This window comes from Bufo gargarizans, chromosome 3 (genome assembly GCF_014858855.1).
Source record: "Bufo gargarizans isolate SCDJY-AF-19 chromosome 3, ASM1485885v1, whole genome shotgun sequence".
NCBI lineage: Eukaryota > Metazoa > Chordata > Amphibia > Anura > Bufonidae > Bufo > Bufo gargarizans.
Window position 1 is genome coordinate 210,177,233 of NC_058082.1, and position 16,346 is coordinate 210,193,578.

A 16,346-nucleotide genomic window follows, 5' to 3' on the forward strand; every position below is an offset into this window, starting at 1 on the left:
GAGCATCTCAACGGAAATAAGCAAATAACGCCATATCAGCATGGCTTCATGAGGGATCGGTCATGCCAAACTAATTTTATCAGTTTCTATGAGGAGTTAAGTTCTAGACTTGACAGTGGTGAATCAATGGATGTCGTATATCTGGACTTCTCCAAAGCATTTGACACTGTACCACATAAAAGGTTAGTATACAAAATGAGAATGCTCGAACTAAGAGAAAATGTCTGTATGTGGGTAAGTAACTGGCTGAGTGATAGAAAACAGAGGGTGGTTATTAACAGTACACACTCAGATTGGGTCACTGTTACTAGTGGGGTACCTCAGGGGTCAGTATTGGGCCCTATTCTCTTCAATATATTTATTAATGATCTTGTAGAAGGCTTGCATAGTAAAACATCAATTTTCGCAGATGACACTACTCTGTCTAAAGTAATTAGCACTGAAGAGGACAGTATACTACTACAGAGGGATCTGAATAGATTGGAGGCTTGGGCAGATAAGTGGCAGATGAGGTTTAACACTGACAAATGTAAAGTTATGCACATGGGAAGGAATAATGCAAGTCACCCGTACATACTGAATGGTAAAACACTCGGTAACACTGACATGGAAAAGTATCTAGGAATTTTATTAAACAGCAAACTAAGCTGCAAAAACTTTTGCCAAGGCCAATAAGATAATGGGTTGCATCAAAAGGGGCATAGATGCCCGTGATAAAAAAAGCATAGTCCTACCACTTTACAAATCACCAGTCAGACCACACATGGAGTACTGTGTACAGTTCTGGGCTCCTGTGAACAAAGCAGACATAGCAGAGCTGGAGAGGGTCCAGAGGAGGGCAAATAAAGTAATAACTTGAATGGGGCAACTACAGTACCCTGAAAGATTATCAAAATTAGGGTTATTCACTTTAGAAAAAAGACGACTGAGGGGAGATCTAATAACTATGTATAAATATATCAGGGGACAGTACAGAGATCTATGCCATCATCTATTTATCCCCAGGACTGTGACTGTGACGAGGGGACATCCTCTGCGTCTGGAGGAAAGAAGATTTGTACACAAACATAGAAGAGGATTCTTTACGGTAAGAGCAGTGAGACTATGGAACTCTCTGCCTGAGGAGGTGGTGATGGTGAGTACAATAAAGGAATTCAAGAGTGGCCTGGATGTACAGACGTGGACAAAATTGTTGGTACCCTTTGGTCAATGAAAGAAAAAGTCACAATGGTCACAGAAATAACTTTAATCTGACAAAAGTAATAATAAATTAAAATTCTATAAATGTTAACCAATGAAAGTCAGACATTGTTTTTCAACCATGCTTCAACAGAATTATGTAAAAAAATAAACTCATGAAACAGGCATGGACAAAAATGATGGTACCCCTAACTTAATATTTTGTTGCGCAACCTTTTGAGGCAATCACTGCAATCAAACGCTTCCTGTAACTGTCAATGAGACATCTGCACCTCTCAGCAGGTATTTTGGCCCACTCCTCATGAGCAAACTGCTCCAGTTGTGTCCGGTTTGAAGGGTGCCTTTTCCAGACTGCATGTTTCAGCTCCTTCCAAAGATGCTCAATAGGATTGAGGTCAGGGCTCATAGAAGGCCACTTTAGAATAGTCCAATTTTTTCCTCTTAGCCATTCTTGGGTGTTTTTAGCGGTGTGTTTTGGGTCATTGTCCTGTTGCAAGACCCATGACCTGCGACTGAGACCAAGCTTTCTGACACTGGCTAGTACATTTCTCTCTAGAATTCCTTGATAGTCTTGAGATTTCATTGTACCCTGCACAGATTCAAGACACCCTGTGCCAGACGCAGCAAAGCAGCCCCAGAACATAACAGAGCCTCCTCCATGTTTCACAGTAGGGACAGTGTTCTTTTCTTGATATGCTTCATTTTTTCGTCTGTGAACATACAGCTGATGTGCCTTGGCAAAAACTTCGATTTTTGTCTCATCTGTCCACAGGACATTCTCCCAGAAGCTTTGTGGCTTGTCAACATGTAGTTTGGCATATTCCAGTCTTGCTTTTTTATGATTCGTTTTCAACAATGGTGTCCTCCTTGGTCGTCTCCCATGTAGTCCACTTTGGCTCAAACAACGACGGATGGTGCGATCTGACACTGATGTTCCTTGAGCATGAAGTTCACCTTGAATCTCTTTAGAAGTCTTTCTAGGCTCTTTTGTTACCATTCGGATTATCCGTCTCTTAGATTTGTCATCAATTTTCCTCCTGCGGCCACGTCCAGGGAGGTTGGCTACAGTCCCATGGATCTTAAACTTATGAATAATATGTGCAACTGTACTCACAGGAACATCTAGTTGCTTGGAGATGGTCTTATAGCCTTTACCTTTAACATGCTTGTCTATAATTTTCTTTCTGATCTCTTGAGACAGCTCTTTCCTTTGCTTCCTCTGGTCCATGTCGAGTGTGGTACACACCATATCACCAAACAACACAGTGATTACCTGGAGCCATATATATAGGCCCAATGGCTGATTACAAGGTTGTAGACACCTGTGATGCTAATTAGTGGACACACCTTGAATTAACATGTCCCTTTGGTCACATTATGTTCTGTGTTTTCTAGGGGTACCATCATTTTTGTCCATGCCTGTTTCATGAGTTTATTTTTTTACATAATTCTGTTGAAGCATGGTTGAAAAACAATGTCTGACTTTCATTGGTTAACATTTATAGAATTTTAATTTATTATTACTTTTGTCAGATTAAAGTTATTTCTGTGACCATTGTGACTTTTTCTTTCATTGACCAAAGGGTACCAACAATTTTGTCCACGTCTGTATTTCTGGAGTGTAATAATATTACAGGCTATAGTTACTAAAGAGGGGTTGTTGATCCAGGGAGTTATTCTGATTGCCTGATTGGAGTCGGGAAGGAATTTTTTATTCCCCTAAAGTGGGGAAAATTGGCTTCTACCTCACAGTTTTTTTTTGCCTTCCTCTGGATCAGCTTGCTGAATGACAGGCCGAACTGGATGGACAAATGTCTTTTTTCGGCCTTATGTACCATGTTACTATGTTACATCTCCAGTGTAAAGTGTGCGCATTCAGAAAATATCTGTAACTTCCAGTGTACTTCTTCAATAGACGTCTGCTTCTGAAAGTGACATTAGCTGCGCCACATCTCCAGTGTAAAGTGTGCGCATCCCCAAATTTATCTGTGACATCCAGTGTACTTTTTCATTAGATGGTGTCCGCTTTGACAGTGACATTTCCAGGGCCACATCTTCAGTGTAACGTGTGCGCTGAAAAAAAATCTATCTCTGACATCCAGTGTACCGTCTATTGATGGTGTCTGCTTCTTTTGCTGCTGGTGGCAGCGACATTATCAGTGCCACATCTCCAGTGTAACGTGTGCGCATAAATAATGTATCTGTGACATACAGTGTACTTTTTTCATAGACGCTGCGGACAGTGACATTACCGGTGATACCTCTCCTGTATAACATTCCTCATCCCAAATACCTGTGACTTTCCCTTTAATTTTGTATTATCCGCTGGTGACAGAATTGACATTATCTGCAGGATATCTCCTGTGTGATGTTTCCACATCCCAAATACCTTTAGAATTTTGTTTTTTGCGCATACACTTCAAGCATATATAACATTTAATATGAAGAAGGCGAGCAGTAAGGGACGGGGAAGTGGCCGTGATGCTAATAGTGCCCGCAGAGGTCATGGCCCTGGGCGCGTTGAAACTGTGCCTGCTGCCAGAGCACAAGAAAAACAATCATCCACGATACCTAGCTTCATGTCCCAGTTTGCAGGGAGGCACAGGACAACACCCTTGAAGTCAGACCAGTGCGACCAGGTGGTCGGTTGGATTACAGCAGATAATGCTTCCAGTCGGTTAAGCACCACCCTGTCTTCCACCAAGTCCAGTCTTGATACTCCTTCCTCCCACCATGGAGAGTCTGGCCAAACAAGTGATCCCACACTCGGATATTCTGAAGACCTCTTTTCATCGCCATTCCTTGATTTGGCCCTCTCGCCAAGCACGCTTGAAGAGGGACAGATCTTGTGCCCTGATTCCCAAACTCTTGAGCATCCACAGTCACAGGAAGATGACGGTGGGGAATGGCAATTACTGTTTAATGAGGTGGATGATAATGAGACACAGTTGCCAATCAAATCACTAAGGTTGTGGTTAGGTCAACAAGTCAGGAGGATGAGCAGTGTGAGGAAGTGGAAGAGGAGGTGGTGGATGATGAAGTCACTGACCCAACCTGGGAAGGTGGAAAGCAGAGTAAGGACAGCAGTACAGATGGGGAGGGATCTGCAGCACTGCAACAGGCTGAAAGAGGCAGTGGGGTGGCAAAAGGGAGAAGGCGTGCAACACCAAACAGGCCCGCAACTGTTCCACGGAGAACCCCCTTGCGGAAATCTCCCTTGCCAAGGGGTAGGTGTTCTGCAGTATGGCGATTTTTTTTAGGAAAGTGCGGACGAAAAAAGAATAGTAGTTTGCAATCTGTGCCACACAAAAATGAGTCGGGGCGTGAACACTTGCAACCTCCCCACCACTAGCATGATCCGCCACATGGCATCTAAACACCGTAATAAGTGGGCCGATCGCCTGGGTCCACAATCTGTGTCTGCGGGTCAAACCACTGCCTCCTCTTTCCCTATGTTACGTGCTGGCCAATCCTTTGTCGAAAGCGCAGGCCTGGATGCCTCCCACCCTGCACCACTTCCGTGTCCCAGTGCAGCGTCCAAATGTCCACAAATACCCAGCCACCCACCCACAGGCCATAGCACTGAATGCGCAGCTTTCCAAATTGCTGGCCCTGGAAATGTTGCCATTTAGGCTTGTGGAGACGGAGGCTTTCCGCCGCCTAATGGCGGCGGCTGTCCCACGGTACTCTGTCCCCAGCCAGAAATATTTTTCACGGTGTGCAGTCCCAGCCTTACACCAGCATGTGTCCTGTAACATCACTCGTGCCCTGACCAACTCAGTTATTGGGAAAGTCCACTTAACGACTGACACATGGACAAGTGTTTTTGGCCAGGGATGCTACATTTCCCTGACGGCACACTGAGTGAACCTTGTGAAGGCCGGGAGTGAGTCATACCCTGGGATTGCACAGGTCCTACCGACGTCAAGGATTGCGGGCTCTACGTCGATCAGGGTTTCCACCATCACCTACGTTAGTGGCTCCAACCCCCACTTCTCCTCCTCCACTTCCACCTCCAAATTATCTGCATGCAGCACCAGTCAGCGATCAGTCGGTAGCTGGAAGCAGTGTAGCACTGCAGTGGGGAAGCAGATATGCTTAGGGAACAAACAGTACACCGCCGCTGAGCTGTGGCAGGGGATAAGAGACCAGACTAAGCTGTGGCTCTCGCCACTCAACCTACAACCAGGCATGGTTGTGTCTGATAATGGCTGTAACTTGGTGGTGGTTTTAGAGCTAGGCAAACTGACACACATCCCATGCCTAGTCCACGTCTATAAACTTAGTGGTTCAGGGGTTTCTCAAAACCTACCCCAATTTGCCTGAGCTACTGGTGAAGGTGTGCCACGTGTGTGCAAATTTCCGCAAGTCATTGACAGCTCCAGATGGTCTGTCAACGCTGCAGCAGCACTTGAAATTGCCAGCTCACCGGCAGTTGTGCGATGTGAGCACGTGCTGCAACTCGACATTCCACATGTTGGCCAGGCTTTGTGAGTAGCTGCAAAATGTTCGTCGCCTATCCAGTCAGCTTCCACTATTCAAAAGTGAGGAGTGGGCATGGGTGTCTGACCTTTGTGAGGTTTTAAGAAACTTTGAGGAATCAACACAGATGGTGAGCGGCGATAATGCTATTATCAGCGTAACCATCCCACTTATGTGTCTACTCAAACGCTCGCTGCTCACAATTAAGGACGACGCTTCGCATGTGGAAGAGGTCGAAATGGGGGAAGACATTACACAGGTTGATAGCCAGACCACACTCAGTTCATCTTCTCAGCGCGACTTGAACGATGAAGAGGAGGAGGAGCAGGAGACGGTTGCCTCCGCTACAGAGGGTAGTACCCATGGAAGTTTAATTCCATCTGTTCTGCGTGGGTGGGCAGAAGAGGATGAAGAGGATGAGGAGATTGAGAGTGATCCTCCTGATGACGACAGCAAAGTCTTGTCTGTTGGTACTCTGGCACACATGGCTGACTTCATGTTAGGCTGCCTTTCCCGCGCATTATACGCATTTTAGACAACATGGATTATCGGTTGCGCACCCTTCTCGACCCCTGCTACAAAGAGAGCTTCTCATCTCTCATTCTTATGGTGGAGAGGACGAGCAAAATGGTGCAATACCAGAAGGTCCGTATTGAAAAATTGCTCCAAAAATTTCCATCTGACAATGCTGGCAGCAGAGTTTGTAGTTCCTTGGGCAACCAAGGAGGGAAACAAGGGAACACACAGCAGTTCCAACAAAGTCAGGGCAACATTCTCCAAAGCCTGGGACAGTTTCATGACACACCGCCATCACTCTCACCCTGATGCGCGGCCTAGTGTCACAAGGAGGGAAACATTTTGGAAGATGGTGAAGGAATACATAGCAGACCCTGTCAGCGTCCTCAATGTGTCAGCGTGCCTTACAACTACTGGGTATCCAAGCTGGAGGTGTTGGCCTGCCCTGCTGCCAGCGTTTTTTCTGAGCGGGTATTTAGTGCTGCTGGTGGCATTATAACAGATAAGTGTATCCGCCTGTCAACTGAAAATGCTGACAGGTTGACTCTTATCAAAATGAACAAGGCCTGGATTGCCCCTGACTTCTTGACTCCACCAAAGGAAAGCGGCTGAACATAGAGGCTCTTTAAATGTGTTGTTTATAATGTACTGAATATTCCCATGCACCCCTTCCACCACAAGAAAGGGTATATGGTTGAATCTTCCTTTTCTCATCCGCCTCCTCATCTTCCATCATATCAATATGCTTATTCGTCGCATATAATGCCCTCGCATATATGCCCTCACATCTAATGTTTTACAGGGTCAGCTTACTAGCAAGCCCTCCCATATAATTTTTTTGAGGGTCAAGTCACCTGCATGCCCTCGCATATAATTTTTTAGAGGGTCAGCTCACCAGCAGGCCCTCACATACTACCTTTTACAGGGTCAGCTCACCTGCAGGCCCACGCATATAATGTTTTACAGGGTCAGCTCACCTGCAGTCCCACCCATATGATGTTTTACAGGGTCAGCTCACCATCAGGCCCTTACTTACAATCTTTAACAGGATCAGCTCACCTGTAAGTCAATCATTAATCCATACACTGATTATAGTCAATATATATACTGATGTTACACTCCTAATAAGCATTAATTAATAATAACTATCACTATGCCGCTAGTGGTGTCTAATATGACATCTTAGTATAATACTGGTATATGCACAGGGCAAAAATGTATAATATCAATACAGACCAAGTTGCAACATAGTATACTGCAGTGTAGTATCCAAACTCAACTTAGGGCTCTTTCACACCTGCGTTCTTTTCTTCCGGCATAGAGTTCCATCATCGGGGCTCTATGCCGGAAGAATCCTGATGTTTTATCCTAATGCATTCTGAATGGAGTGAAATCCGTTCAGGATGCATCAGGATGTCTTCAGTTCCGGAACAGAATGTTTTTTGGCCGGAGAAAATACCGCAGCATGCTGCGCTTTTTGCTCCGGCCAAAAATCCTGAAGAAGTGGAGTACACGCCGGATCCGGACAACGCAAGTGTGAAAGAGGCCTTATATGCATGCCTTGTGGCTTACTCTGGAGAGAGCATCAGAAAGATTCTTGTGTACAGTGAATATATTGAGATTAAAACACATACTGGCCCACATTTACTAATATGATTGCACCTAAAAATAATCGTGGCTTACACATTTGGAGCATTTCTGGTGCAATGTGGCACATGAAGATTTAGAAATATCTTCTGGACCAAAATTACCAGGTGGATGGGAAAAGGGTTTGTCAATATTAGATAAACATTTCTAGCCATGCACCAAATGTATTATCCAGCATGAGCTACTGTCATAAACTTAGTGTATGTGTAGACAGTCTGTGTAAGTGTACACCATCTATAGGATTAGTAAATCTCCCCAGTGTGTTCATGTATTTTCACAATTAGCTTCATTTCTGGTTAGAATGGAAACTGTGAAGCTGTGATGGATCTGTCATCTTATAAATCCAAATGATGTCTAACCTCAGGGGGGTCCATTGAGTGTCATGTCTAGGTTTCCATGTAGTTGACCTGAATTGGACAGCATTCTTACCATCAAAAAGTGAAACCCGAGGACAATCATGGGCTACAGCCATCACATGTCATAACCCAGCATGTCACTAGTGTTGTTTGCAGAACCAGACCAGCATGGCAGAGAATGGTGCTGGAGAAGAGTATGTGTAACATGGTTTTTATTTTAAGTCATTATACGGCCTGTCTGAGGTTTTTAATTATTACAATAACAAGGCCTTTTTGTTACTTAATGACCAAATATTTTTTTTCAGCTTTTTATTCCAAGACCCATAACTTTTTGGAGTAGTTATAATTTTGTGATTGCCTTTTTCATTTTAAGCTTTTTTTTTTTTGCAGAGAAAAATCCAGCAATTTTAATAACATTTTATTTAAAGGGATGATCTGGTAATAGAATACAAATGCCCTCCAGTAATCCATCCTAGACTGTGACAAGGAGGCATTGCCTCCTCTTGTTGACCTGATGAAGGGATTTGGGGTGAAGCCTTACTACACTCTGCTCCAGTGCTGCATTAACTTCACACTGCTAAGCTTTACTATCAGGCTACTCAGCTTTACAGCATACTGTATTATCTATTGTAGAGCAGGAACTTTGCTGTACAATAGATGGAATAGATAGACTGGAAAACCAAAATAGCAAGTTCTACCAGGAGTACAGATATTCTAATTTCCCTACTGGGGTTATCCCTACAACAAATGGTTGAGGAGCCAACCCGGAGGGAGGCCATTTCGGATTTGATATTCACAAATGGGGATTCGGTATATGATGTCATTGTAGGCGAAACCTTGGGATCTAGTGATCACCAGTCAGTGCGGTTTAATATAAGAACTGTGAAAGAGTCCCACCACACAAAAACAAAAGTTTTAGATTTTAGAAAAACAGACTTTTCAAAAATGAAATTAGTCATAAATGAGTCCTTATCAGACTGGAACGGATTACATGGAGTCCAGGAGAAATGGGACTACTTAAAAGGTGCATTATTGAAGGCAACAGAAAATTGCATTAGACTTGTCAGTAAAAGCAAAAAAAGGAAGAGACCACTGTGGTACTCAGCAGAAGTGGCCCAAATCATTAAAAATAAAAAGCTAGCATTTTGTAATTATAAAAAAAACCAGAGCAATGAAGATAAGGAAATCTACAAGATTAGGCAGAAAGAGGCCAAGCAAGTTATAAGAACTTCTAAAGCTCAGGCAGAAGAAAAACTAGCTCAGTCTATGAAAAAAGGGGATAAGACATTCTTCAGATATATAAATGAAAAAAGGAAATTAAAACAAGGAATTACCAAATTAAAAACAAAGGACGGAAGGTATGTAGAAGAGAATAAAGGACTAGCTGACCGCCTTAATGAATACTTCTGTTCAGTTTTTACAAAAGAAAAAGAAGGAGAAGGACCTCCACTAGAAAGGATGACTAATAAATCGTTTGATGCATGTGTCTTTACAGAGGAAGATGTTCTAAGTTTGCTGTCTAAAATGAAGACAAATAAGTCACAGGGGCCTGATGAGATACACCCAAAATTATTAAAAGAGCTTAGTGGTGAGCTGGCAAAACCGTTAACAGATTTATTTAACCAATCATTAGTAACAGGAGTCGTCCCGGAAGATTGGAAATTGGCAAATGTCGTGCCCATTCACAAGAAAGGTAGTAGGGAGGAATCGAGCAACTATAGACCAGTGAGTCTGACATCAATAGTAGGCAAATTAATGGAAACCCTACTAAAGGATAGGATTGTGGAACATCTAAAATCCCATGGATTGCAAGATGAAAAACAACATGGGTTTACTTCAGGGAGATCATGTCAAACAAATCTTATAGATTTTTTTGACTGGGTGACTAAAATAATAGATGGTGGAGGTGCAGTAGACATCGCATATCTAGATTTTAGTAAGGCTTTTGACACTGTCCCACATAGAAGACTTATCAATAAACTGCAGTCATTGAGCATGGACTCCCATATTCTTGAGTGGATTAGGCAGTGGCTGAGTGACAGACAACAGAGGGTTGTAGTCAGTGGAGAACATTCAAAACAAGGTCATGTTACCAGTGCGATTCCACAGGGATCTGTACTGGGACCAATTTTGTTTAATATCTTCATATATTGCAAAAGGCCTCGATGGTAAGGTTTGTCTTTTTGCTGATGACACAAAGATATGTAACAGGGTTGATGTTCCTGGAGGGAAACGCCAAATGGAAAAGGATTTAGGAAAACTAGAAGAATGGTCAGAACTCTGGCAACTGAAATTTAATGTGGATAAGTGCAAGATAATGCACCTGGGGCGTAAAAACCCAAGGGCAGAATATAGAATATTTGACACAGTCCTGACCTCAGTATCTGAGGAAAGGGATTTAGGAGTAATTATTTCAGAAGACTTAAAGGTGGGAAGACAATGTAATAGAGCAGCACGAAATGCCAGCAGAATGCTTGGATGTATAGGGAGAGGTATAAGCAGTAGAAAGAGTGAAGTGCTTATGCCGCTGTACAGATCACTGGTGAGACCTCACTTGGAGTATTGTGCGCAGTACTGGAGGCCATATCTCCAGAAGGATATAGATACTCTAGAGAGAGTTCAGAGAAGAGCTACTAAACTAGTACATGGATTGCAGGATAAAACTTACCAGGAAAGGTTAAAAGACCTTAATATGTATAGCTTGGAAGAAAGAAGAGACAGAGGGGATATGATAGAAACTTTTAAATACATAAAGGGAATCAACTCGGTAAAGGAGGAGAGCATATTTAAAAGAAGAAAAACTACCACAAGAGGACACAGTTTTAAATTAGAGGGGCAAAGGTTTAAAAGTAATATAAGGAAGTATTACTTTACTGAGAGAGTAGTGGATGCATGGAATAGCCTTCCTGCAGAAGTGGTAGCTGCAAATACAGTGAAGGAGTTTAAGCATGCATGGGATAGGCATAAGGCTATCCTTCATATACGATAGGGCCAGGGACTATTCATAGGATTCAGATATATTGGGCAGACTAGATGGGCCAAATGGTTCTTATCTGCTGACACATTCTATGTTTCTATGTTTCTATGGTAATTATTGTCATCCTGTGTATAATGTCTCATCATGGCTGAGCAAGAAAAGGAAGCAGGATCACATTCCTCCTCCCCACTCCTGACAGCCTGCTCAGCCATTGCAGCATATACATACAGGATCACATCATTACTATCTATGTAGTGCCACTAGGGGACTTAAAGTAGTCAGTATTATACCTCTGGCATGATCAAATTGGCAGATACTGATAGAAGGCCAGGGTGCTTTCTTTAGGCTCCCAATTGCCACAGTAAGCATCTGTAACCCTTGGTGGGCCACAATGGTCAGAAAGAGAAAAAGTCCTCTCTCTGACCACTAACATGCCACAGTTTCTATTGATCATCATCTAAGGGGTTAAACTGTCGGGATTGCTGTGCCCACAATATCATCATGCCGAATATATATATATATATATATATATATATATATATATATCATGATATGTGAAATAACACCACTCATGATGGATATATTCATTTTTTATTAACAAACATCTGTACTTGTACCTATGAAACTGGCTGACCTGCTGCATGTAATCATGTCTTTCCCTGTCAATCAAAGTGCAGAGAGTGCGGCAGTTGCAGAGAGAGCAGAGCCTCTAGGGGTGTAATGGCAACGCCCTCACTGCTCTTGAATGGGAACTAAATTACCATACCTCGGCACAGCCACTACAGAGCGGACAGAACCTTCTGCTTTTGGTTTCATCCACTGTATAGTATCCAACACTGACAACTGCCTGAAAAAGGGAACCAGTGTGGGTGCGTTTTTTTGGGATCACCATTGATCTGATATTGATGACCTATCTAGAGTAGAGATGAGAGAATTGATTCGTACATATTGAATACGTTTATAAATCAGACTTTTTGAGCAGCAAGGGACTGGCCCCATTGTACAAGAGACTCCCCCTTGATTGACGGGGCCAGACATCTTGGCTGGCTTTGTCAATCTTGCACCTGTGCTGTGTCACTTCGTAGCTGAGCAAGCGCAGAGGCGCCGCTGCTACGGGGTACTCCTGAAAGTGTAGTGCTGCATGCATAGTCGCCATCTACGCTGCTCAGGTAGCTACTCAGAGCAATAGTGTAAGTTCAAGATGTCTGTAAAAATGGATTTGCTCATCTCTAATCCTGATCATAACCTAAATAACTATAGAATAAATAAAATAAAGCAACTTCTTTTCAATATCTCTACTTGCTTTTAATGAATGGAAACATTCTTCTTTACATCCAGGGGCTGAACATACAGTATAATACTTCTCACAACTAAGATTACTCTACAGTGGTATCTAATCCCTGCGATCCTTTGTGATTTAAAAAATACCCTTGATTCTTAGTTGATAAATGTTGCATACACCGATACATTGTAGCAAATCCTTACGACATGTTTATATATAAACATATTAGCAATCTCTTTCAAAGATTACTGGAACCAAATGTGTGGTCAATGAAAGCATTTAAATATTCATTATCTCTGGGGGTACATAAAAGGACCGCGCACTGAGAAATACTGAGCAAGAACATTACATAGAAAACATATGATAACACATAATAAAATGTCTTCATGAATATTTAATATAAAGCTGCGTTTGATACCTGACCAATGTAGAATCCCTTATTTGTAGTGTACTTGCCTGAAGAGTATGTATCACCCTCTAATTGAATTTCCTATTCCTTTCAATGCTCTGTCATTTGTTGTCACCTGAGAACTGACATGTCATCTTTTTTCTTCTCCTGTGCAGTCGTTTTCGAATAGAAATTGTAAATGGAGAGTGAACCTAATGCCTCTAGGCCAGATATCAGTTATTAACCTCTTGTGTTTTGGGTCCAAGTGTTAATTTTTTTGTTGCCATGTTCTAAAAGCTATAACTTTTTTATTTTTACATAGATGTAGTCAGATGAGTTTTTTATTTAATTTTTTTGCAGGACAAGTTGTGTTTTTTAATGGCACCATTTTGGGGTATACATAAGTTACTGATTAGCTTTTATGCATTCTTTCTGAGTGGGGAAAACAGCAACACTACCACTGAGTTTTTACATTATACATTTTGCAGTCTTCATTTTAACCTTCTCCCGACCGCCTAACGCAGGGATGCGTCCTGCGGCAGCCGGGTTATTCCTCATTGACGCGCCGGCGCGTCATCCGACACGCGCGTGCGTTCACAGCGACGCGCGGCTGACAAGTTAATCTACAGCCTACAAGCAGCGATCATTCGCTGGCAGGCTGTAGATGCGATTTTTTTTAACCCTAAAAAAGTATATTAGACGCTGTTTTGTTAACAGCGTCTAATATACCTGCTACCTGGTCCTCTGGTGGTCCCTTTTGCTTGGATCGACCATCAGAGGACACAGGCAGCTCTGTAAGTAGCACCAATCACCACACTACACTACAGCCCCCTGTCACTTATTAACCCCTTATTAACCCCTGATCACCCCATATAGACTCCCTGATCACCCCCTGTAAGGCTCCATTCAGACGTCCGTATGTGTTTTGCGGATCCATGGATCCGCGGATCCGCAAAACACGGACACCGGCAATGTGCTTTCCGCATTTTGCGGATCCGCACATTGCCAGAACTATATAGAAAATGCCTCTTCTAGGACATGTTCTATAGGCTCTACAAAAAAAGCAGTGTTCACCAGATCAGGCCTGATCTTGTGTGCACACTTGCGTTCAATCCGCCCCACCGCAGTGACAGATTTTATTTTTTTCTGATCACAACGTAAAATCGCTGCGGCGCTATAAAGATCACTTATGAGGGGCATGGCGAGTTCATTGAAGATTTTTTTTTTTGGCACAAGTTAGCGGAAATTAATATATATATTTTTTTTTCTTACAAAGTCTCATATTCCACTAACTTGTGACAAAAAAATAAAATCTTACATGAACTCACCATACCCCTCACGGAATCCAAATGCGTAAAAATGCCCTGTGAAATCCTAAAGGTACTCATTGGAATTTGGGCCCCTTTGCACATCTTGGCTGCAAAAAAGTGTCACACATGTGGTATCGCCGTACTCAGGAGAAGTAGGGCAATGTGTTTTGGAATGTATTTTTACATATACCCATGCTGGGTGAGAGAAATATCTCAGTAAATTGACAACTTTGTATAATATAAAAAAATGTAAAAAGTTGTCATTTACAGAGATATTTCTCACACACAGTATGGGTATATGTAAAAATACACCCCAAACCACATTGCCCTACTTCTCCTGAGTACGGCGATACCACATGTGTGACACTTTTTTGCAGCCTAGGTGCGCAAAGGGGCCCAAATTCCAATGAGTACCTTTGAGGAGGGCATTTTTAGACATTTGGATTCCAGACTTCTTCTCACGCTTTAGGACCCCTAAAATGCAGGACAGTATAAATACCCCACATGTGACCCCATTTTGGAAAGAAGACACCACAAGGTATTCCGTGAGGGGCATAGCGAGTTCATGTAAAATTAAATTTTTTGTCACAAGTTAGTGAAATATGAGACTTTGTAAGAAAAAAATAATTATTATTTTTCCGCTAACTTGTGCCCAAAAAAAAAAAGTCTATTAACTCACCATGCCCCTCACAGAATACCTTGGTGTGTCTTCTTTCCATGGCGTCACATGTGGGGTATTTATACTGCCCTGGCATTTTAGGGGACCTAAAGTGTGAGAAGTAGTTTGGAATTCAAATGCCTAAAAATGCCCTCCTAAAAGGTACTCATTGGAATTTGGGCCCCTTTGCGCACCTAGGCTGCAAAAAAGTGTCACACATGTGGTATCGCCGTACTCAGGAGAAGTAGGGCAATGTGGTTTGGGGTGTATTTTTACATATACCCATGCTGGGTGAGAGAAATATCTCTGTAAAATGACAACTTTGTATAAAAAAAATGGGAAAAGTTGTCTTTTACAGAGATATTTATTTCACCCAGCATGGGTTTATGTAAAAATACACCCCAAAACACATTGCCCTACTTCTGATGAGTATGGCTACACCACATGTGTGACACTTTTTTGCAGCCTAGGTGCGCAAAGGGGCCCAAATTCCATAGGGCATTTTTCATGCATTTGGATTCCAGACTTCTTCTCACGCTTTAGGGCCCCTAAAATGCCAGGTCAGTATAAATACCCCACAAGTTACCCCATTTTGGAACGAAGACACCTCAAGGTATTTCGTGAGGGGCATGGCGAGTTCATGTAAAATTTTATTTTTTGTCACAAGTTAGTGGAATATGAGACTTTGTAAGAAAAAAAAAATAATAATTCCATTTCCGCTAACTTGTGACAAAAAATAAAAACTTCCATGAACTCACTATGCCCATCAGCGAATACCTTAGGGTGTCTACTTTCCGAAATGGGGTCATTTGTGGGGAGTTTCTACTGTCTGGGCATTGTAGAACCTCAGGAAACATGATAGGTGCTCAGAAAGTCAAAGTGCGTAAATTTATTTTTTTGCACCATAGTTTGTAAACGCTATAACTTTTACCCAAACCAATAAATATACGCTTATTGCTTTTTTTTTTTTTATCAAAGACATGTAGAACAATAAATTTTGAGAAAAATTTATATTAAGTTTTATTTGACAAATTTTACAACAGAAGGTAAAAAAAAATTTGCTAAAATTTTGGTCAATTTTGATTAATATCAACAAAAGTTAAAATGTTAGCAGCAATGAAATACCACCAAATGAAAGCTCTAATAGTGAGAAGAAAAGGAGGTAAAATTAATTTGGGTGGTAAGTTGTATGACCGAGCAATAAACCGTGTAAGTAGTGTAGTGCAGAATTGTAAAAAGTGGTCTGGTCATTAAGGGGGTTTAAGCTAGGGGGGCTGAAGCGGTTAAGGTATAAATAACATACATTTATTCTCTGGGTCGGCACGATTACAGCATTACCAAATATTGTTTATATAGTTTTTTTTTATTATGTTTTACTACTTTTACACAATAAAATCCACCTTTGTTTAAAAAAAAAAGGGAAAGAAAATGTTTTGCATCGCCGCATTGTCCATTTGTGTGGGCTTGATTTTTGCAGGATGACATAGTAACATAGTACATAAGTACATAGCACATAAGGCCGAAAAAAGA